Source organism: Paroedura picta, chromosome 4 (assembly GCF_049243985.1).
Source record: "Paroedura picta isolate Pp20150507F chromosome 4, Ppicta_v3.0, whole genome shotgun sequence".
Classification (NCBI taxonomy): Eukaryota; Metazoa; Chordata; class Lepidosauria; order Squamata; family Gekkonidae; genus Paroedura; species Paroedura picta.
The window spans coordinates 47,589,424-47,609,319 of record NC_135372.1 but is presented as its reverse complement, the minus strand read 5'-3'; the positions used below and the strand labels follow the sequence as shown (position 1 = coordinate 47,609,319).

The window sequence follows — 19,896 nt, the reverse complement described above, 5'->3', positions numbered from 1 at the left end:
ATTTTAGCCCTTTAAAAGAACATATTGCTAAATACCTGACAGGTAGTACCAGCTTAGTTGTTCTTCCTCCTTCCTTCCCCAATCCTGCTGTCTTAGAATGAATGGGGGCGACTACTAAGTTGGTCCCAAATTTGGGGGACCTGAAAAATCCAGATATGATAGGAAGAATTCTGGAAGTTTTTGATAATCGAAAGCCTGTCCTCCCTGAAAACCAGATTCAAAGTTAATACCAATTATTTTTTTAGTGCTCACCCCCCTACAACTCAGTGTGAAAAGACAAATGCAATGTCCCCATAGGAAACACCATGAAAAAGGTTGCAAGCAATCTGTGCTATAATGGCCTTATATAAATTCAGACACATTGTAATGTTAATTTCATTTCCTGCCATGGGGGGGGGGGCAGAAGACAAAACTGTCATTTAAAAATGCTTGGGTATTGCCATGGAATTACTTGCTGTGCTCTTAGAAAACTCCTAGGAGAATTGATTCTGAAGTAAATATTTATAGAAACAATGCTATTACATATTCCCTTGGTATCTCCTTCCTGAGTGAAAGAAATTATGTTATGATCCTAACTTACACGAGTATTTCACACCAGTAAACAGAAGCTGAAGCAGAACCTTGGGAGATGGATTCTGTTGAATAACAGTGCAAAATCCTGGCCCAATGTTGTGGCCAGATTAGGGTTATTCACTGATTAGCATTTAGATGATATTGTTATTCTTCCTGTCAGCTTCCTGCACTGTATATTCTTATATGTCCTGCTATTCACAGATATCTTGAATGGTACTTATGGGACACTGTAAAGAAAGAAAGGTGGTCATTTGCATAACTTGTCATAAAGGATCTTTCAGCATCTACATGATCAAGAATGTTCAATGCACCTTTAACAATAACCAAACAAATATTTATTTTGAGTTGTCTTCTTTTTCAGTGGGACCAGGAATGCCACTACATTTTGCAAGCTTTTTGGCTTCATTCATATGTCCCTGTTCTGATTTTTCTTTTCCCCTTTGGGCACGGAACACATGTACTTTCTGGTCATTTACTATTTCCTTGTACTGATTTTTGTCCTTCCTATGCGCACATGCTACAGCGTTAGTCAAAGAACAATATATTATATGTATAGCATATATGTGCTATACTATTAGCTATATGTGACTTCCATCTGCAGGTATCTAAACCCACAGATCAGGAGATCCCACCATTCATTCATTGGCATTACAAGGGAGTCATGCTGGGTTCAGCAGTGGTGGAAAACCCAAGATCCTCACTGGGCCTTGCAGAGGTGGAGCCAAAGAGCATGCTGTCAGTGTAAGACATGAATCACACTGGGCCTGGGAATGAGGAGAGAGGGGAAGGAAGCTTTGGCAAATCCCCCAGGAGCAGCTCCAGGTGAGCTGCTGACAGTGAGAAGTTGGGGGAGGAAGCCTTGGCCAGCCCAACTGAAGCAGCTCTGGGTGGGCCACCAAAAGTGGGGAGGGAGACTCAAAGCTTTGGCCACTCTATCCGGAGGTAACAAGTGTAGGTAGGAAGTGGTGGGCCTTGTAACTACAGGTGAGTCCAGGGGTCTCTCTGGCCTTTGTGAGAATGGGGGTGAGATTTCCTATTACAGGGCCCCAATTGTCTAGGTATCTAATAGTGATGTGTGGTCCCCATCTGTGGATACCTAAATATGTGTACTGGGGCTGCATCAATGCTAAACAGATTTTTCTGCAAACTCGGGATATCCCTTATGTTTGCAGAAACATCTGAAAACTTTTAAAAGAATGCATTGAGAGGAGAAGTTCCCCTCCCAAATAAAAATGCATTGTCTGTGCATACCCAGACTGCATGATTACCTACCTTCTCCTCAGTGGCAGTTATGATGGTCAGGATCTAATGCAGGCCTGGCAATGATGGTGATGACCCATACCAGACCTAGCAGCAGCAGCAGACAATAAAAGCTGTAATGGAGAACTGATAATGGAGGAAAGAAGCTGTGGTGGGGCAAAGCTGAGGACTGCACTGTGGTCCCCAGAGTTGCTGGCAATGGAAGGATGTCTGGGCAGCCCTGGGGATGACAGTGGGCCTAGGAGTAGAAGTTGAGAGGAGCCCAGGGTGACAAGGGTGGCAGTAATGGCGAAGAATGGAATCACCATGGCTCCTGCCTTGGCAGGGGCAGCCAAAGCCAGGAATAGGGCTGGGTCCGCTGAAGCTTTTGCTAACGGGATATATGGGTGAAAGTCACAATGGCCTAGAAGAAGTAGCAGCAATTAGGGGTAATTAAGAAAGGGGGAGGTATCCCTCCCCACAAGTATCACAGGTTCCTGCTTGTTACACACTTAAATGTCATATTTATCAGATATTGTGCAAGAAATAGTTATTAAAAAGAAACTTGCCCTATGTCTGGTACCAATATTTGTTTAAAGCATGTTTTTAAACATTTTTAAATACATTTTCTATTGGGGATGTACAATTTGGATTTGGAAATATTCAGAATTTACTAACTAATTACAGATTTGGAATATTCTGAATATTTCAGAATCTTATAATTCCAGGTATCAGGAATAATTCTGGCTACTCTGGCTTTTGCCAATATAAGCACTTTAGTCCAAGTGTTTTCTACAGGTAAACTTGAATACCAATGATTCCTATAGAAACTCCTATAAACTTGGAAAGATCACAGATATTCTACGTATTATTTGTCACTAAGTCCCTAACTTTCATTTGTATCATGAACTGCAATATCGGGATATACAAACTTGAATGGGAAAAACAAGTGCATCTCATTGGGGAAACATATAACATCCTGATTGACATAACTGTTGATGCATTTCTTTTTTTACAAAGCGTACTTGCCCATAAATGTATATATGAAAATAATCAATACATTTTAATGGACGTATTGGTCCATTTATGGCTTGTTTGGGTTCACCAGCTGTCAACATTATTGCCTATTGCTTGTGGATGGACAGCAAATTCAGTCAGCACAGTGAAGGGAAATATTGATCTTTTGTGAAGATTACCATCAACTACTTCAAATTACTTTAGAGCAGAAAAAACAATAAATCTTAATCTGTCTAGAGTCTTTGTGAGCCAGAAACCAGACCACTATTAATTCATTTTTACTCATTGGTTCTATTAACATTTTAAAAACCTTTTTCAATGGGACCATTAGGAACACACCATTAGGAACGTGCCACCATAGAGAAGACCTTGAGTCTGGTATCTACGGATGGGAAGAAAATGCATTTTTGTGGTTGGTTACAGTTCATGATTTGTACTGAACCATGTACAAACTGGGAGGTTGATTCACAAACCAAACCAGTTTTTAGCAGTTCCTGACCCCTGCTTTTGGCTCCCTACCACTTTTTGCAAGGAGTTGAAACAGGAATTTCCCTTTGAAAAGTGGTGGAGAGCAGAAAGCAAGGGGTAAAATAGCTAGGAGCTCAGTGCTGGGGAACCGAAAGCAGGGGGTTAATGGTTCCAAGCCAATTAAACCCCTGCTTTCTGCTCTTTATAAACTGCCATTAATTGCCTTAAAATTCATGGAAGTTTGTGGCAGCTCTTCAGTTTGTGAACGTTGGTTAGTGAATTGTGAGTCAGATAAAATTTGTTATGAACATAAATTGATGAGCCAGTCTGTGCCCATCCCTACCAGTATTCATCAATATCAACGCAACAGATGGATGTACAAAGATTCCTTGAAGATGACCTCACATGGTGGGAAGTTATAGAGTAGATGCCTCTTTAAGTACTCTTGCCCAAACATGTCCAAACTAACTGTGAAGTTTATCTGAATCCTAACATTTGAAAATGCCAAATGTCCATCTGACATTTGTGACTCAAAGCAATGCAGTTCTGTCCAAAGCTATTTTCCTATCAGTTTCCTGATCCTCCTTGTTCCTCAGCAAGATTGAACATCCTACACCATGCTCATTGTCATTCGTTGCTCCCCGGACTCGAGGGTCATTCAACTGTGCATAAAATTACTGAAAACAGTACCATCAACCTTTGGAGAGTTCAGTAATAAGCTGTCAACATTTTCATTTTCCGTGATTACTCCGGAGAACTCATTGCTCTGATTTAGTGGCACTACTTGTGCTGCCGTATATTTTGTATGTTCCCCGACTGATTAAGGCTTGCTCCCCACTCCCTCCCCAACTGACAAGTGTTAATCAAATGATATTCAGGTTTCATTTCACCACCCCTTTTTGTGCACATGCTTGTTCTTTAGGAGTTACAATACTAGAAATTCATATTCAAAATGAAATTGCCATTCTTCAGGGCCATAATTATTTGTGTGGAGATGTTCTTAAATACATTGAATTGTATTCTGGGAGGGGGGGAGTGAATGTTTATATACAGCGCAGAAGATCAGAAAGAATCTCACCAAAATATTTCAGTTTCTGTGCTTCCCTTTTCCTGATAGAAACTACATGATAAAACAAAAACATACAGCGACTAAGCTGAAAGAATTTCAAGTTTACCAAATACATTGTATTGTCTTAGAGGTCCCATTACTCAAACACTACAACAATTTGGGCCCATGTTACCTGATGATGGATGGCATCTCTAGTCTGTAAGTATTTCTATCATCAGGCTGGATTTTAAGAAAAATGTATAAAATTTATATATTTTTTATTAAGTACACATCTGTGTCTAGAAAACTAAAACATTAATTTATATTAATTTATTTACATAGGTGAAAGGACTTCCACTCATGGAGCTTTAGTTTCCCCCCCCCCTTCCCATCCTATTCCATGCCCCCCCCTTCTGTTTTGGACCGCCATGAGAGAGTGGAGATGGGGAAATGGTGTTCCACAGGCAGAGGTCCTTGTATTCAGGGAAAAGTTAGCCTAGATCCAGGACTTTAGATTTATGCCTCCTTTGTGCTGACTCCTGATACAATGAACTTTCACTGCATTACTTAGCCTCCATAATGATGTATGGTTTTGGTCTAAAATGTAGTATTTACTAAAACCATTTAATTTTCTTAGAAATTAGACTATCAGCAAACACTCATCTTTTTAGACCTGGCACAAAGTGACAAACAGCTGTAGATCAACATCATAGGAAGACATCATGGAGCAGTTGAGATTCTTGCTAGATGCATGCAAAACAAGCCCCCTTTAACAAAAAAAAAAAGATTGCTCTTTGTCCTGTTAGCAGGGAAGGTCAATAAACTTTTTATTATATCTTGATTAAAATCTGATAGGGTTACCAGGGGCCAATTCAAGCCACAGGCTGCCAGTATCATGCAAATGTTATTGTTGTTTCTCAACTTGAACTTAACAGCTTTACTAACAGTAATTTACAGCTAAACATGTTTGATGTACTCAATAGAATGGGGCCTACTAAGAATGTTTGTTGTGGTTTACATGCAAGAAAAGGCATAAATCCCAAGGAAGTGGCATTTTCAGTTCAAGCTGCTTTATTTGTGCTTTTGTTTCTCGCTTATTGGCACTGTTGACTATTCAATACATTTTAAATCTTAATAAAGCTTTCTAATATAAGGCTATCTAGATTGGTTTAAAATATATTCATGGAAAATGATAAAGCAGTTGCCCTATCGTTAACATTGCCAATAACTTATAAAAATTGTATTTTACTGCTTTGTATATACAATGACAAGATCACAAACCCCACATCAAAACTGTTTATTATATTCAATCACTTTTGATTAGGGATAGCATCAAATTCCTGCTATTTTGCACAGAAATTACCATTTGTATTTCTATTTTCCCTTCTGCAATTTGAACTTGTGATTTCAACTTGTGGTTCTTTATTTTTGAGTCATTTCTGTAGGTGCATAGCAATTTTTTTTGTGAAATGTATATTGTTTCAACATTATTTTAGCATCAATAGATCTCATAGCATCAAAGAAAAATAGACCTGGAAATGACCTACAGGATCATCTAGTCCAACCGCCTGCAGAATGCAAGAAAATTACACCTACCTGCCCCCCCCCCCAAGTGACACCCATTCTGTGCCCAGATAATGCCCCCCCAACCCCTGGCCAGTCCAGCCTGGAGGAAATTCACCTCCAGACCCCGAAGTAAAAATCAGCATTACCCTGGGCATGCAAGGAAGGGCCACAAAAAAACCAAGCTCAGACACAATCCCTTCTGCCCACCTCCTCACAATCTGCCTAAATTCACAGAATCAGCATTTCTGTCAAATGGCTATCTAGCCTCAGCTTAAAAACCTCAAAAGAAGGAGAACTCACAACTTCCCAAGGAAGCCTGTTCCACCGAGGAACCGCTCTGTCAGGAACTTCTTCTGGATGTTTTTTTGAATTAATTTCATCCCATTGGCTCTGGTCCAATCTTCTGTGGCAACAGAAAACTCTGCTTCATGTGACAGCCCTTCAAGTACTTGAGGATGACCAACATAATATTTCTTAGTCGTCTTCTCTCCAGGGTAAACAAACCAAGTTCCCTCAAGCTTTCCTTGGTCTCTAAACCCCTTACCGTTTCTTCTGGACGTACTTGAGTTTGTCTACATCCTTCTTCAAAACTGAACAAAACTCAACACAAAACTCAACACAATACTCTAAGTGAGGTCTAACTAGAGCAGAGTAAAGCGGTACCATCAACTTGCATGATCTGGACACTATTCCACCAGGCCTATGGTTGAGGCCAGATGAAACATCAGATAAAACATCAAGAAGAGCTGGCCTCACTGCCAAAAACAGTATGAAGATCAACCCCCCACCCAAAGAAAGACCTGGAATTCCCCAAGTTTTGTTGAAATGAGGCTGTATGTAAATTATAGGTTTTAAAATACTTTTTTATTTGTTTTAAGAATGGATTAAAAAAATATATTGTAACTCACCCTGAGCTATCAGAAAAGGCAAGAATAATAAAGATTATTATCCTTCTTTTCCTTTTGTATCCCCTCTATACCATTGTCTCTTTAAAAATTAAGAATATTTAAAAATATTCTTTGAAGCATGAGGGCATCTCCTCAGACACTATCTAATCATTTATTTAAGGTTGGCCCATGAGCCATGCAACTAGTTTTATAGGTATTAAAGAACTGGGGACATGATTTTATAATTGCGATTGCCCATGTCATCTTGGAAGTCAGTTTTGAAACCAAGAAGAGTTTCAAAAACAGTTTGGATACAATCTTCCAAAAACTAACAAGCCCCACTGATTTCAGTAGGAGATCTACAATGCTATCCTAAACTGTGCCCTTCTAAGCCCAACAGGTTTGATCTAACCAAGTTTTCCACTTGTGAAAACAGGATGAGGAGGTTCCCTTTGAAAACCAAAAAAGGCTATGATGAGGATCATTGTGGGGGGGGGGGAGAAGCCATGTGAGAAGGGGAATTGGACAAGATTGACTGAAAAACTGACTGGATCCAACCCTTAGAAAGGTGTAACCATGCTTAGGATGGCACTGATAAACACAGAATTAATTTCCCCACTCTTTGAAATAAATGGGATTCAGAAACATTTAACTCTGATTTGTTATTTAAATCATTCCATTATCTACTGTAGGAGTCAAATGCTTTATCTAAAAGCTCCAGGAGGTTTACAAAGATCCAGAATAACACCATTGATTCTTTTTTTTTTGGTTAATGCCATGTCCACAGTTAGGGACAGCAGCATCCTTTATAAGCCACATTTGTTTAAAGCTAACTGGTAATGTAAACCTGGAGTAGCGATGGTGGCACTAGCTTTACATGCTTTTGCCTAGCAGCATCTCAGATGATATTTTGGGGAAACGTTTCATATTTCTCCGTGTCCGAAAGTGGAAATTTAAAACAACATTTTAAAATGGGCACAATCCCATTAAAAACTTGGAGGTACCATTGATCCCACGGCAATAAATGGGCTTCACACTGCATAACGTTGACTAGATTGTGCTAGCATGCAGTGTCCTAAGACTGTTTACTTGGGGGCAAGCCCTGTTGTGTTCCAGGAGCTTATTTCAAATAAGTGTGATTAGAATTGTCACCTTAAAATATATTGCCAATATTAGACAGATATACACACTGCGGCATTTAAGCATCACTCCTGTAGAGAAATTCACTTTGTCAAAATGACAGCTTGATGGTGCATAAATACTTTTATTTGCTGACACTCTCATATCTGCTGTCATAGCTATTAAAATAGTTCTTCAGCACCCTCTGCAATGCATGGTCAATTTCAGCTATGAAAATCCTTTTATATGCTTCACTGTCATTAAGAGTTATCAGCAGTGACAAATAATAGTGCCAGACAGAATTTAAAGAAATAGATAAGGCAATATCTTCCAATACCTCTTGGAGAGGGTACGTGGAAGCTTTTGAATTATGCAGAGTTCCTTGTCAGGTGGAATGAATATGCTGCGAACTCTCGCCCTACAAAATCAAAGTTGAGAAGGCAGGGATGAGAAGACAGCAGGGCCGTGGTCATGCTGGGATAAATGTCCATTCACAAGATCGAAGCAGTGTGCTTCTTATGCGCTTGCACATGTCCATGTCATTTTTCATGAATTCAGAAGATATGATGGCTAAATAAGATTTCTCTTCCTATGAAGATAATAGGGCGCAGCCTGCAGTGCCTACCTCCTGGAATTTTTCTACATGAGAAAGAGTTCTCCATGCATAAAAGTGACTTCTTTGACACGGGGAAAAAACATGAAGGAAAGCTTCACTTGCAGCAGTAGGCTGGATATAACACCCCCCCCCCCTTGCAAACAAAAATCTTCAGCATGGAAGCATGCAGTGAGGAAGTCTTATGACTGCTGAAAATCCCAGAAAGTGATAGTGAAACAATGTACAACGATTTTCAGTTTTCTAGCTGATAAGGGGATGGAGAAATCTAACAAAAGTGTCATTCCCTCCTCCATCAAACATGCTGTCTATTCATACATGTCACATGATGCCTGGCACTGCTGTTTGAGTAGTTAAAGGGATATTCTCCTCATAAAAATATTTTAAAAACCCTGCTGGATCAGACCATCTGGTCCAGCATCCCGTCTCACACAGTGGTCGACCAGTTCCTCTGGAGAGCCGACAACAAGGCATAGAGGTCAAGACTTTTCCTTGATGTTACCTCCTGGTTTTGTGATTCAGAGATTTAGTGCCTCTGAATGTGGAGGCTCCTCTCATTTTCTCCCCAGTGGAAAAATAATTGCTGCATCCAATCCACTGTATATACATAAAAGAGTCCAAAATGCAAATGATATTTTACATCCCTATTATTCTCAAGGATCTCATCATTTATTTTAAAACCAGTATGAGTATTTCAAACACTGGACACCGAGATGTGAAAAGACAATGAAGACCACTCACTAGAACACAAACAGATACTACTCTTTCATGTACTGTTTCCTGATTTGGCTCCTGCATGTAAGCGATTACCTTAAATGTTTCCACATCTAGTTTTAAATGGACACAGAGGGACATATGTGGAGAGCCAGTCCTCCATACCAGTGGATTCTAGGCAGTGCATGGATGTGCATTGAACTCTGAAACAAACTGACAACCTAGCAGTTCATTAAATTCAAAAACGGACAGCCAATATAGCTATTTTTAAAAAGGTGTTCCTATCACTACTCCCTGACAACAGTTGGACCACTCCTAACCAGCTGCAGTTTATGACTTTTTTCAGGGGCAGCCCTATATAGGATGGATTACAGTAGTCCAACTATGATATTACAAAAAGCATGGATTACTTTTTAAAAAAAACCTGATAAAATCATATGCAAACCCCATGGATATAACAGTAAAGTCACTATTTGATTTCTGGTGTAGGAACGTAACAGTAGCAATAAGAAAATTGTCTCTGTACGTCACAACCTTCATGTCTGGTCATGTATGAAACATGTGACAGGTTTGCATAGACACTGTTCTCTTGTAACAATGGTAGATATAAGGGTAGGTACATATTTTAATGTATTCCGCACTGAGAAATTAAGGATATTGGGGCACCTTAGAATGGGGGGGGGGTCCACTAAAATTATTGTAGTAATCAATTACTGCAAAATATAACAGCATACGGAAATATATTCATATGCTATAACCATTCAGTGAACCAATTGGCTTCCTGGAAGGAGAAATTTTCACCAATATTTTTGAAGAAGCCATATCTGTTTCTTCTTACTGCTACACTTATTCTGGATACTGTTCAAAACCCATGTAGAGTACATAGAAATTATTTTGCATTGTAGTACAATATTGTGGAATAATTTGAAAGTTGCACAATTTGTGACTAGGAATCAGCAATTTGGTTTGGATAAGCTGAAAAATATAATACTGATTTGGGTACTTTTTGGACCTATCTAAGCCAAATTGTCTATCCTTACACTTTAAACAGGCTGAATCAGCAGTGACCGAATCACAATTTGTTGATTCAACCATACTTCATCAGTTTAAAAAAAGCATCAGGGAGCGAAGAGCATGCCAAGCAGGTGATGTGTCATGATCAGCTGCTTGGTGGGCTCTTTAAATGCCTCCCCTCAGCCTTCTATGGCAGCATGCTAGAGCAAGGCATTTAAAGGGCCAACCAAGCAGCTGATCATGACATATCAACTGTTTGGCACGCCCCTTAAATACCTTCGCCCACTTTCTCAGACAATGCCTTAAAAAGTGTGTGTGAGGAAGAAATGGCACATGTCAAGCAGCTGATGTATTATCAGCTGATGTATTATCAGCTGCTTGGAAAGCCCATCTCTGTCAGTGGAGAACACTCTCCATGCAAGAGAAGGGCCCACACAGTAACTAATCATGATACATTAGCCTTTAAATGCCCCCGCCCCGGGAAGCCAGGGAGGAGGGAAGCATGTGCAGGGGGAAAAATTGTTCCACTTCAGATTCAGCTAAATAATTGGCCAAATAATTCAAAAGAAATTCCATCTAAACATCCGGAAGAAGTTCCTGACAGTTTCTCAGTGGAACAGGCTTCCTCGGGAGGTGGTGAGTTCTCCATCTTTGGACATTTTTAAACAGAGGCTAGATAGCCATCTGACAGAGAGGCTGATTCTGTGAAGGCAAAGGGGTGGCAGGTTACAGTAGATGAACGATTGGGATGTGAGTGTCCTGCATAGTGTAGGGGGTTGGACTAGATAACCCATGAGGTCCCTTCCAACTCATCATTATTCTATGATTCTATGAAATGTGAATCAGTGAAGGGCGGTTCAGGTGATTCAGATTTTATCTGATTCAATTCTGGCCGATTCCAAAATTATCTGGAATTTTTTCTGTTGCACAGGTGTCACATTTATACATGAACACAGCTGTCGCTGTGCACCATTCTTCACTCAGAGACTCAACATACTAGTACGTTAGTAATCTTTTAAAATCATGGGTTTAAGCTATACGTTCCCAGCCCCTCTTTTAGAACTTTATCATCGATGCTGGAATACAAGGGACAGCCCTTCAATGGCTGATCTCCTTCCTCCAGGATCGTGGATAGAGGGTTGCAATAGGAGAGAAAACATCAGACCGCCGGCAACTTACTTGTGGAGTCCCACAAGGAGCGGTCCTCTCCTATCCTATTCAACAAGTTCATGCGCCCTCTCGCACAACTGGTACGGAAGTTTGGGCTGGGTTGCCATCAATATGCAGATGACACCCAGCTCTTCCTCCTGATGGATGGCCGCTCTGACTTTCTCCCAGAAGCATTAGCCAGTTGCCTGGAAGCAGTGACGAGATGGCTCAAGCAGAGTTGTCTGAAGCTCAATCCTTCAAAGACGGAGGTCCTGTGGCTGGGTAGGAAGGGCCCATGTGAGGAAGCACGTCTGCCTGCCCTGGATGGTGTGCAGCTCTCTACGGCTCACTCTGCCAGGAACCTAGGCGTGATTCTAGACGCTTCCCTCACAATGGAAGCCCAGATCACAAAGGTAGCGCGGCTGGTATTTTACCATCTCCGCCAAGCCAAACTACTAGCACCCTACCTGGTCCCGGAACACCTAGCCACAGTGATCCATGCGACGGTCACCTCTAGACTGGACTTTTGTAACTCGCTCTACGCAGGCCTGCCCTTAGCCCTGACCCGGAAACTACAGCTGGTTCAAAATGCAGCAGCCAGGATCCTCACGGCAACACGGTGGAGGTCTCACATCCGGCCTATTCTCCACCAGCTGCAATAGTTACCAGTTGAATTCCAGATCAGACTAAAGGTTCTGGTAATTACCTTCAAGGCCATATGCGGTCAGGGCCCAGTGTACCTGAGGGATCGCCTCCCCGCCTATGCCCCCAAAAGAGCTCTGCGTTCCACTGCCACCAACTAGCTAAGGATCCCTGGCCCTAAAGAAGTCCGTCTGGTCTCAACCAGGGCTAGAGCATTCTCTGTTCTGTTCCCCACCTGGTTGAACGAGCTCTTGGAGGAGATCGGGGCCCTGACAGAGCTTAAACAGTTCCGCAGGGCCTGCAAAAAGGAGCTCTTCCGCCAGGCATTTGGTTGAGACCAGATGTAATCAACAGCGACCAAAGGGCCCCTGCTCCCCCCCACCCCCTCTCAGAATTCCACCAATAAGCCCTGGATCTGTTTGTACTGTTACATGGTTGTATTGTTATATTGTACTGTTACACTGTTATCTGGTTACAACTATTAGTTATTATTATAAGGTTATTCACATGTTTTTATAGACCGTTTTATGTATTGTTCCTTGTTATTATGTAAACCGTCCTGAGCCTCCGAGGAGGGCGGTATATAAGTACGATAAATAAAATAAAAATAAAATAAACTTCAGAAGAAAATTATTTCTATTCTGAATTCACTTTGATTAGAAACTGATGGGCCGAGTAGAGCACGTGTCAGAGAAAGTCACCTAGACACCCAGTGGAGGAAGAATTGTGGTTTTAAATATTTTCCAATTATCCTCCAGGAACATAATACCTAAGTAGACTACGTGGCTGGAAGGGATAGTCACAGCTTTGTCCAAATGTCTTTGAAGATTTTAGGACGCTGGAATGTGTTCTGGACTTTTTTCCCAGCCAAGAAGATAAAGCGAGCATCAAAATGAGATTTTTTTTGGTGATCATTTCTCTTCAAAGGAAAGAGAGCTGCAAGAGCCCACTTAGCACAAAATTGTTCAGTGTACTTTTTCTGAGGATTGGCTCTCTTGCTTCAGTGCTGAACTTGTCTTGCTTTCTGAGTAATGATCACCACGCTTTTCTTCATAAAGAACAAATTGCTTCCTAAATGAGGACAGGTCTTGCAGAATTTGGGAAAGACACAAAGTGCATAGGACTGGGCCTGAACTGAAAAGCAAGTGAAAGCCAAAAAAAGTTGAGAGATGCAAGGTAAACATTAAAATGAACAAACAAGATGTGCCAAGAAATGCAGCAGAGTCAGGTGAACAGGAAACCAGGAAAAACTGGGAAAAAATCTACTGGGAACAGATAGCAAATCTGGGAATCAGGATGGCAAAGAAAATCTGAGAGGGTCAAGTGGGAAAGATCAGGAGAAAAGTGCAGTCAGGCTTTGAAATCTTCCACAAAATTGAGAAAACAGTCTGACTTCTGCCGGAACTTCCACAATTCCGCGGGGCCTGCAAAAGGGAGCTCTTCCACCAGGCATTTGCTTGAGGCCGACTGACCCATAACATCTACAGGTCCCCCCATCCCCCCATCTACAGGTCCCCCCCTCCCAGACTGAGAGGTCGAACCTACCAAGGGAATTTCAAAGTTATTGTTGAAATACTGTTCTAGTTCTAGTTGGTATGTTATTGTTGTTATATTGTTATATTAATATTGATACTGTTTTTTGTAAATGTTCCAAAACGTTCTATTGTAAACCACCCAGAGCCGTAAGGAAGGGCGGTATTAAAATCTAAATAAATAATAAATAAATAAGTGCAGGGTTTGCACATCTAAGAGGACAAGTTCTATTTAATTAGTATTTCTGGTATACCTCTAGGGTGAGACACATGCTAGTATCAGCTCTATGTAAAAGCCAGTTCCCCAATTCCATCTCCCTGTCACTCTCTACCATTAGCAAGAAACTGAGCACAGAGCTGGTCAACGTATGTGAAGGGAAGGATGATTCGAGCCAAAGCAGCCTGGATTTTTCAGTTAAATTCTATTAGCTAAATTAAGTGCCACTCACAATGAGGAAGAAAAAACAATGTAGCATTTGAAGACAGCACTGCAGTGAGAGCAAATTCCTTTCCACTGTTTCTGCATGGCACAATTGAAAGGAACCAATGGAGGAAGCCCCTTACAATTTGCACACCTGTGGTGCATACAACACAGGCCAGTTCTATTTCTCTATCCACGTGGATATGGAGTGAGTGATAAAAATCCAAATAATGTTATATATTATACTGAGTACATTGTTTTGTTACAGAGTGGGAGAACAAGCAACAAAAATATGCACTCCACAATGCTGATAGCACATAGTGATGGTACATAGTTCTAAAGCCGTGTGACTCTGCTTAGGATTGTTTTGTAAATAACTCATATTCAACACCAGAGATGAAGGGACATAGGCAAGCAATGGCCTCTTATACATTAACAGCTTACTGTGAATTTTCCAAGAAGTTGAGTCCTTAAGCTTGATTTTGGATTCTGTGCCTTCATTATGCACCATTCTTTTTTCTCTGGTATATTTATTCTGCAGGAAGAAGAAGAGGAGGAGGAAGAAGAGGAAGAATCCTGTGCTTTTCTTAATTGAGGCAGGAACATCACTTGTGCTATGTGTTTGGGGGTGCCCAAAGGTTCTGCCCCCTCCCCAATTATGACAATCTTAGGATCTCCCGGTTGCATTACATGTCATGTGACAAATAAATAAATAATAGATAATAAACATTACAAAAAGATCTGCACAACCAATCAAATCTACAATGGTCTGTTAGAAGCCATGTTTTTCCAAAGTCCTGCCTGATCCTGCACACTTTCTCAACACTTGGCGGGCACCACAAAATATGCTGGCAGTGGCAAGGTTCCAAGTGGCTCCACATTGGGGGGCCCTGCCCTAATAACTCGGCCAATCTCTCCTGGTATTATTGAATTCTGATATTAAACAGGCCACTAAAATGGCAAATTTGGGTTTGCTAAAAAAATAAATAAAAGGAAGAAAAAGGTTGCAATCATACACCTGCAATCACCATGTGCAGACAGCCAAAGACACAACCCATTGTGTTTTTTGCATGGTCAGGTCAGAAATCTCCATCCATTCTGCTAAGCAAACATAAAAAGCATGGAGCTGACTTTGATAACCGATGAGCCCTTCACTGTGGGCACCAAACTGTTTGGAGGCTAATTGGCACAATCTGCATGGGTATCCATCTGATAATTACTCAGATTAATGATACTAATGCCCTCCCCCACAGTAATTTACGAGCAACTGTTACAGTAGAGTGTGTTCTCTTTCAATGTGAATGTGACCTACACTTGGGAAAGGGCTTTTAGAGGCAGCACACAAAATGCATTATTATCTTACAATAGCTGGTTAAAGCCATAGGTCAGCACTTCAGTAATTTGGAAGTATAATTTCTGCCTAGTTTGGTTTACAACCCCTTTTAGCTGCACTTCCACCAACATTTCTCCAGTACTAAGTAGAAGGATTTGTTTCATTTATATTACTGCTCCAAAGGCTGCTAAATCTAGAAATAAAATCTCCTCACATTCCAACTCCAGAAGGTGGTACTGGGGAACTACATATATTCCAACTGTCCTTACTTACAAGGAATGGTACCTATTTATGGTATTTATACCTGGTAAATCACTGATCTTTGTTTAGGCTGTATTTCTGTCTTTTAGGAATGCCTCATTAGTATTAGCATACTGATTATTTTTTCAGGGTTAGCACTATTCCCACCTCTCAGTCGCTGGAATCTTAAACTCTCTTGGATGCCCCCTTTTCCATGTTACCTAAGAACATTATGGTGTCAGACAATATTATAATGTACTATTTTCAGACTGCTGAAATAAGCTTCCTTTTGGATGCTGGTGGTCATTCTTCTCTGCATGACACATGGCAGTTCCTCACTGCATGGGTGAGGAGTGTTAAGTGTAAGATAAATCCTGTGTGTGTGTGTGTGTGTGTGCATGTGTGTTATTAGCCCAAGTGGCAAGTTAAGGAAATTAAACTTTATGGAAGTTATTAGCTCAAGTGACAGGTGAGAATATACACTTTTGTAGATGGGTCTATTTAAGGAACTTTAGGAAAAGAAGCATTGTACCTTTCGGTTTATGAACTCTGCAGAAACTCTTATGCTGTTACACTTTTAACTAGATTCTATTTGGCTGAACTGGATAGATCTTAGAAGATAAGCACGATCAGGCCTGGCTAGTATTTGGCTGGGACACTGCCAAAGAATACCAGGGTTGTGATGCAGAGGGAGCCAATGGCAAACCACCTCTGAAGATCTCTTGCCCTAAAAACCTCAAGGGTTGCCACTAATCACTAAAAAAAATACTGGTATGGTTTTTGGATTTGGTAAATTTGGGAATGCTGCATTCTCATCTCCATAGTTCTGAGTTCATTCCAAGTTACCATTTTACGACTTGGAGTAGAGAAGGCATTTAAAGGGATCTCCGTTCCATGGACTTGGGCTCAGACTTGCTTCCAACCAACTCACAGTCTCTCCATCCAGGCTAGCAGCCCCTTTCATATAAGCAAGCAGAGATTCACAAAATGTATTCTGTGAAACGCCGTGGTTTCTTAGGAAAAGCGGCTGTATATAAATAGAAAAATAAATAAATATATAAATACAGTACTATGAATGTCTTGTCACTCACTGAACAGATGGCTCCTGCCATGCTGATTTAGCAGTACTGGCAATTTCCAGGGTGCTGGATCAAGGAAGGGACTATTGCAACGCAAACTCAGGTTCCACAGTGCCACCAGTTTTGTACCTTGCCTCTGGGGATCTGGGGATGTAATCACATTTCATGTGGACATGTTTTATGTAGCAGCAAGAAAGGTCAAAGGCCAGAAGGGCCACAGAGAGCATATGGGACCATAGTTGACAATGTTGTCACCACTGGGGTTGGAATTGTTACATGGAACTGTTGTTACTGGTTGCTGAAATGACCATTACTATTGTGTTGCTGAAGTTGTTGTACTTATCCCTACGTTCTATGTAAACTGCCCTGAGCCACAAAGGAGGGTGGTATATAACTATAATAAATAAACAAATAAAAATATCTGGCAAGGACAGCCCCTGGAGGCTGGGCTAGAATGGTCGCTTTAAGGGGCCTGCCAAGCTGGAAATCCTGAAACCCCAAAACAAACTAGGTCACATGTCGCCTACAGTAGCAGCTGCAGTAGCTGCCAGTAGCAGCTGCAGCCAACATTACTGTCATCCTAGGCCTAGTCTGCACACAATAGATAATGCACTTTCAATGCACTTTAGAAGCAGATTTTCCTGTTCCACACAGGAAAATCCAGCCGCGAAAGCACATTGAAAGTGCATTATCTATGGGATGCAGACTAGACCCTAGTCAGTTCCACTTTCGTTTGAGTAGAGCAGCAGTAGTCAAACTGCGGCCCTCCAGATGTCCATGGACTACAATTCCCATGGGCCCCTGTCAGCATTTGCTGACAGGGGTTCATGGGAATTGTAGTCCATGGACATCTGGAGGGCCGCAGTTTGACTACCCCTGGAGTAGAGCTTCGATTTCCTCCAAATTATAATGGGATACAAAGAATGCAAGACACAGCTATTTCATTGCCTGGCTTCCAATGTTGTTTCTGGCAGAAGGCTCCTTGCATTGGACAAAGGCTGCTTGGTTAGCAGAATGGCACTGCTGTCTCCAACAAAAAAATGAATTACGTTCATATTATTATTGCCGTTCACATAATGTTCCCTGGTTAAATCTTCTCTCCTCAATCTACCTGAGCCAACAGAAATAAGTGATACAAAAAGTTGGGGCATTCATCTCCCAGGGAATTAAATTATATTGTCATTGCTGCTTTCAGAGTTCCTCCCACGGAACTGAACACCTTTAAATTGAGTACAAGGTTCCATGGGAAGCATTGGGAAGTTGAATGGGACTTAGGCTCTGCCCCATCCTTGTTAAGGCAAAAGCAGAATTCTTATTAACACAGACGGGTTGCAGCATAATAAATTGATCATGAGGCCTTCATACTGACTGATTTTATAGGAAGCTGCATTTACTGCAATTTATCACACAAGTTGTGAGTTAACTATGTTTTTTTCTCACAGTCAGAATCTTTTTACTGTTTGGGCATGATTTTTAAAAAGCCAACCCAGGAAGGTTAACTGTCTACATATGAAGCATTCTAAATTAAAATGAATCTGGAAGTTACTATAAAGGATTTGTACGCCTCTGTAAGCTGTGTTGCTGTGAAGTTGACCTTGCAGTTCCATTTGTCTGCTAATGTACAATTGGTACCTTTATTAAAAGGCTGCTTAAAAAAAAAAATCTCAGCAGTTCCCTAGAACATTTTTTGGAAAGTCCTTTACAAATAAGCTTGAAAATTTTAGTTCACTGTGAGTTTGCCCTGTGGTCATTTTTGGATATTATCTTTGTTCCTTATCTAATATCTCTGAAATTCAACCTGCCCCTCCCCTTTTTTCCCTTCCAGGTTACTAGTGGGAAACAGATTGCCCTTTATCTCTTTTTACTACTAATTGCATAGTTACAACTGAAGGAAGGAAAAGTGACGGTGAAATGAAATTACACAAAGGTCAACTGTAATGAAGGCTTTTATCTTCCCATGGCATTTGCTTCATGTTAACTTTGATTAAGGATAGGAGCAAGTAAGTGATCTGTAAGACAAAAGTGAAGTCAAAGACAAAAACAAAAGCAGTTCTCACATCTTTTAGGGCAGAAGTACATACTGCAAGAAATCCTAAACTGCCCCTGAAAAATCACAATATTGTGTAGAATTCCCTCTTTGCCTTCAGGAATGTTCAGTACAATTTAGAATTTATATCATATGCAGATATAATATATATATATATATATATATATATATATATATATATATATATATATATATATATATATATATATATATATATATATATATATATATATATATATATATATATATATATATATATATATATATATATATATATATATATATATATATATATATATATATATATATATATATATATATATATATATATATATATATATATATATATATATATATATATATATATATAATAAGTCATTCAGACCAAGTGATATAAAGAAAATTATAAGAGCCCCAAACAGTATGGTCATTAGGCATACTACAATAAGACAAATCCTAAAAATAAAACTTAAATCTATCTTACTTCAAAAAATCATATTTTTACGGCAGTGGCACCATACTTGGCAAGCTGAATTGTCACGTTTGGGGGGGGGGGTCTCGTTCCTTAATAGCCCGTTTGTTTTATCTGCATCCAGACATTCTGGAAACCTTTTGAGTAGTGGATCGATCAATTTGTCTCAAATGTCTCAAATGACTACATACGCAGGGAGCAGAGCAGTGTATGTTCTCTGGTTTCAACTTGGCCACTCCCACAAAAACACTGTCTCAGTGAGAGGGCCAGAACACACCTTGTTATATCTGCAGACAAAGAAGTTGGAGCTTTACTCAAGATCAATTGGCGCTGATTAGTCCAATTGGTGCCAATTGATAATATTATTCTAAATTTTCTCCACCTTGTCACCAGTAGCAAAAGACGTAGAACTTTTAATGGAAATACCCCAGTTAAAATGCCAGAACGACATAGCATTCCCACACCCCCTTTTGGGATTCATGTTCTTTTGGACTTTATATATGTCTGGATGGATTTCTTAGGTGCTGAACATGATAACTAGAGCCCAAAGAGCCATTTTGTGCAAATGGTTCACTTAAAATCAAAGCACACACACAGCTGAATGATCGGGAGAAAGCTGCTTGACCCCCCCCCCCACCATTCCCTAGCTCTAAAAAACACAAACAGGTCTGAGTTTTGCCTGCCAGATCCCAAAAAGATCATGGATATTTTAATGAAGATTTT

General features: G+C 40.4%; 1 long non-coding RNA gene across 4 annotated transcripts in view; it reads right to left on the bottom strand.

Annotated features, from left to right (window-relative positions):
- Positions 1 to 19,896, bottom strand: part of LOC143835306 (uncharacterized) — a 148,994-nt gene that overhangs the window by 34,315 nt on the left and 94,783 nt on the right. Inside the window, exons 7-8 of one of the 4 annotated variants that reach the window (XR_013230080.1) lie at positions 16,667 to 16,798; positions 14,439 to 14,537 (exon numbers count right to left, since the gene is read on the bottom strand). The exons of the other annotated variants lie outside the window; for them this stretch is intronic. This is a non-coding gene — a long non-coding RNA (uncharacterized LOC143835306). Of the gene's footprint in view, positions 1 to 14,438; positions 14,538 to 16,666; positions 16,799 to 19,896 lie in introns of those variants that run through there. 4 annotated transcript variants of the gene reach the window in all.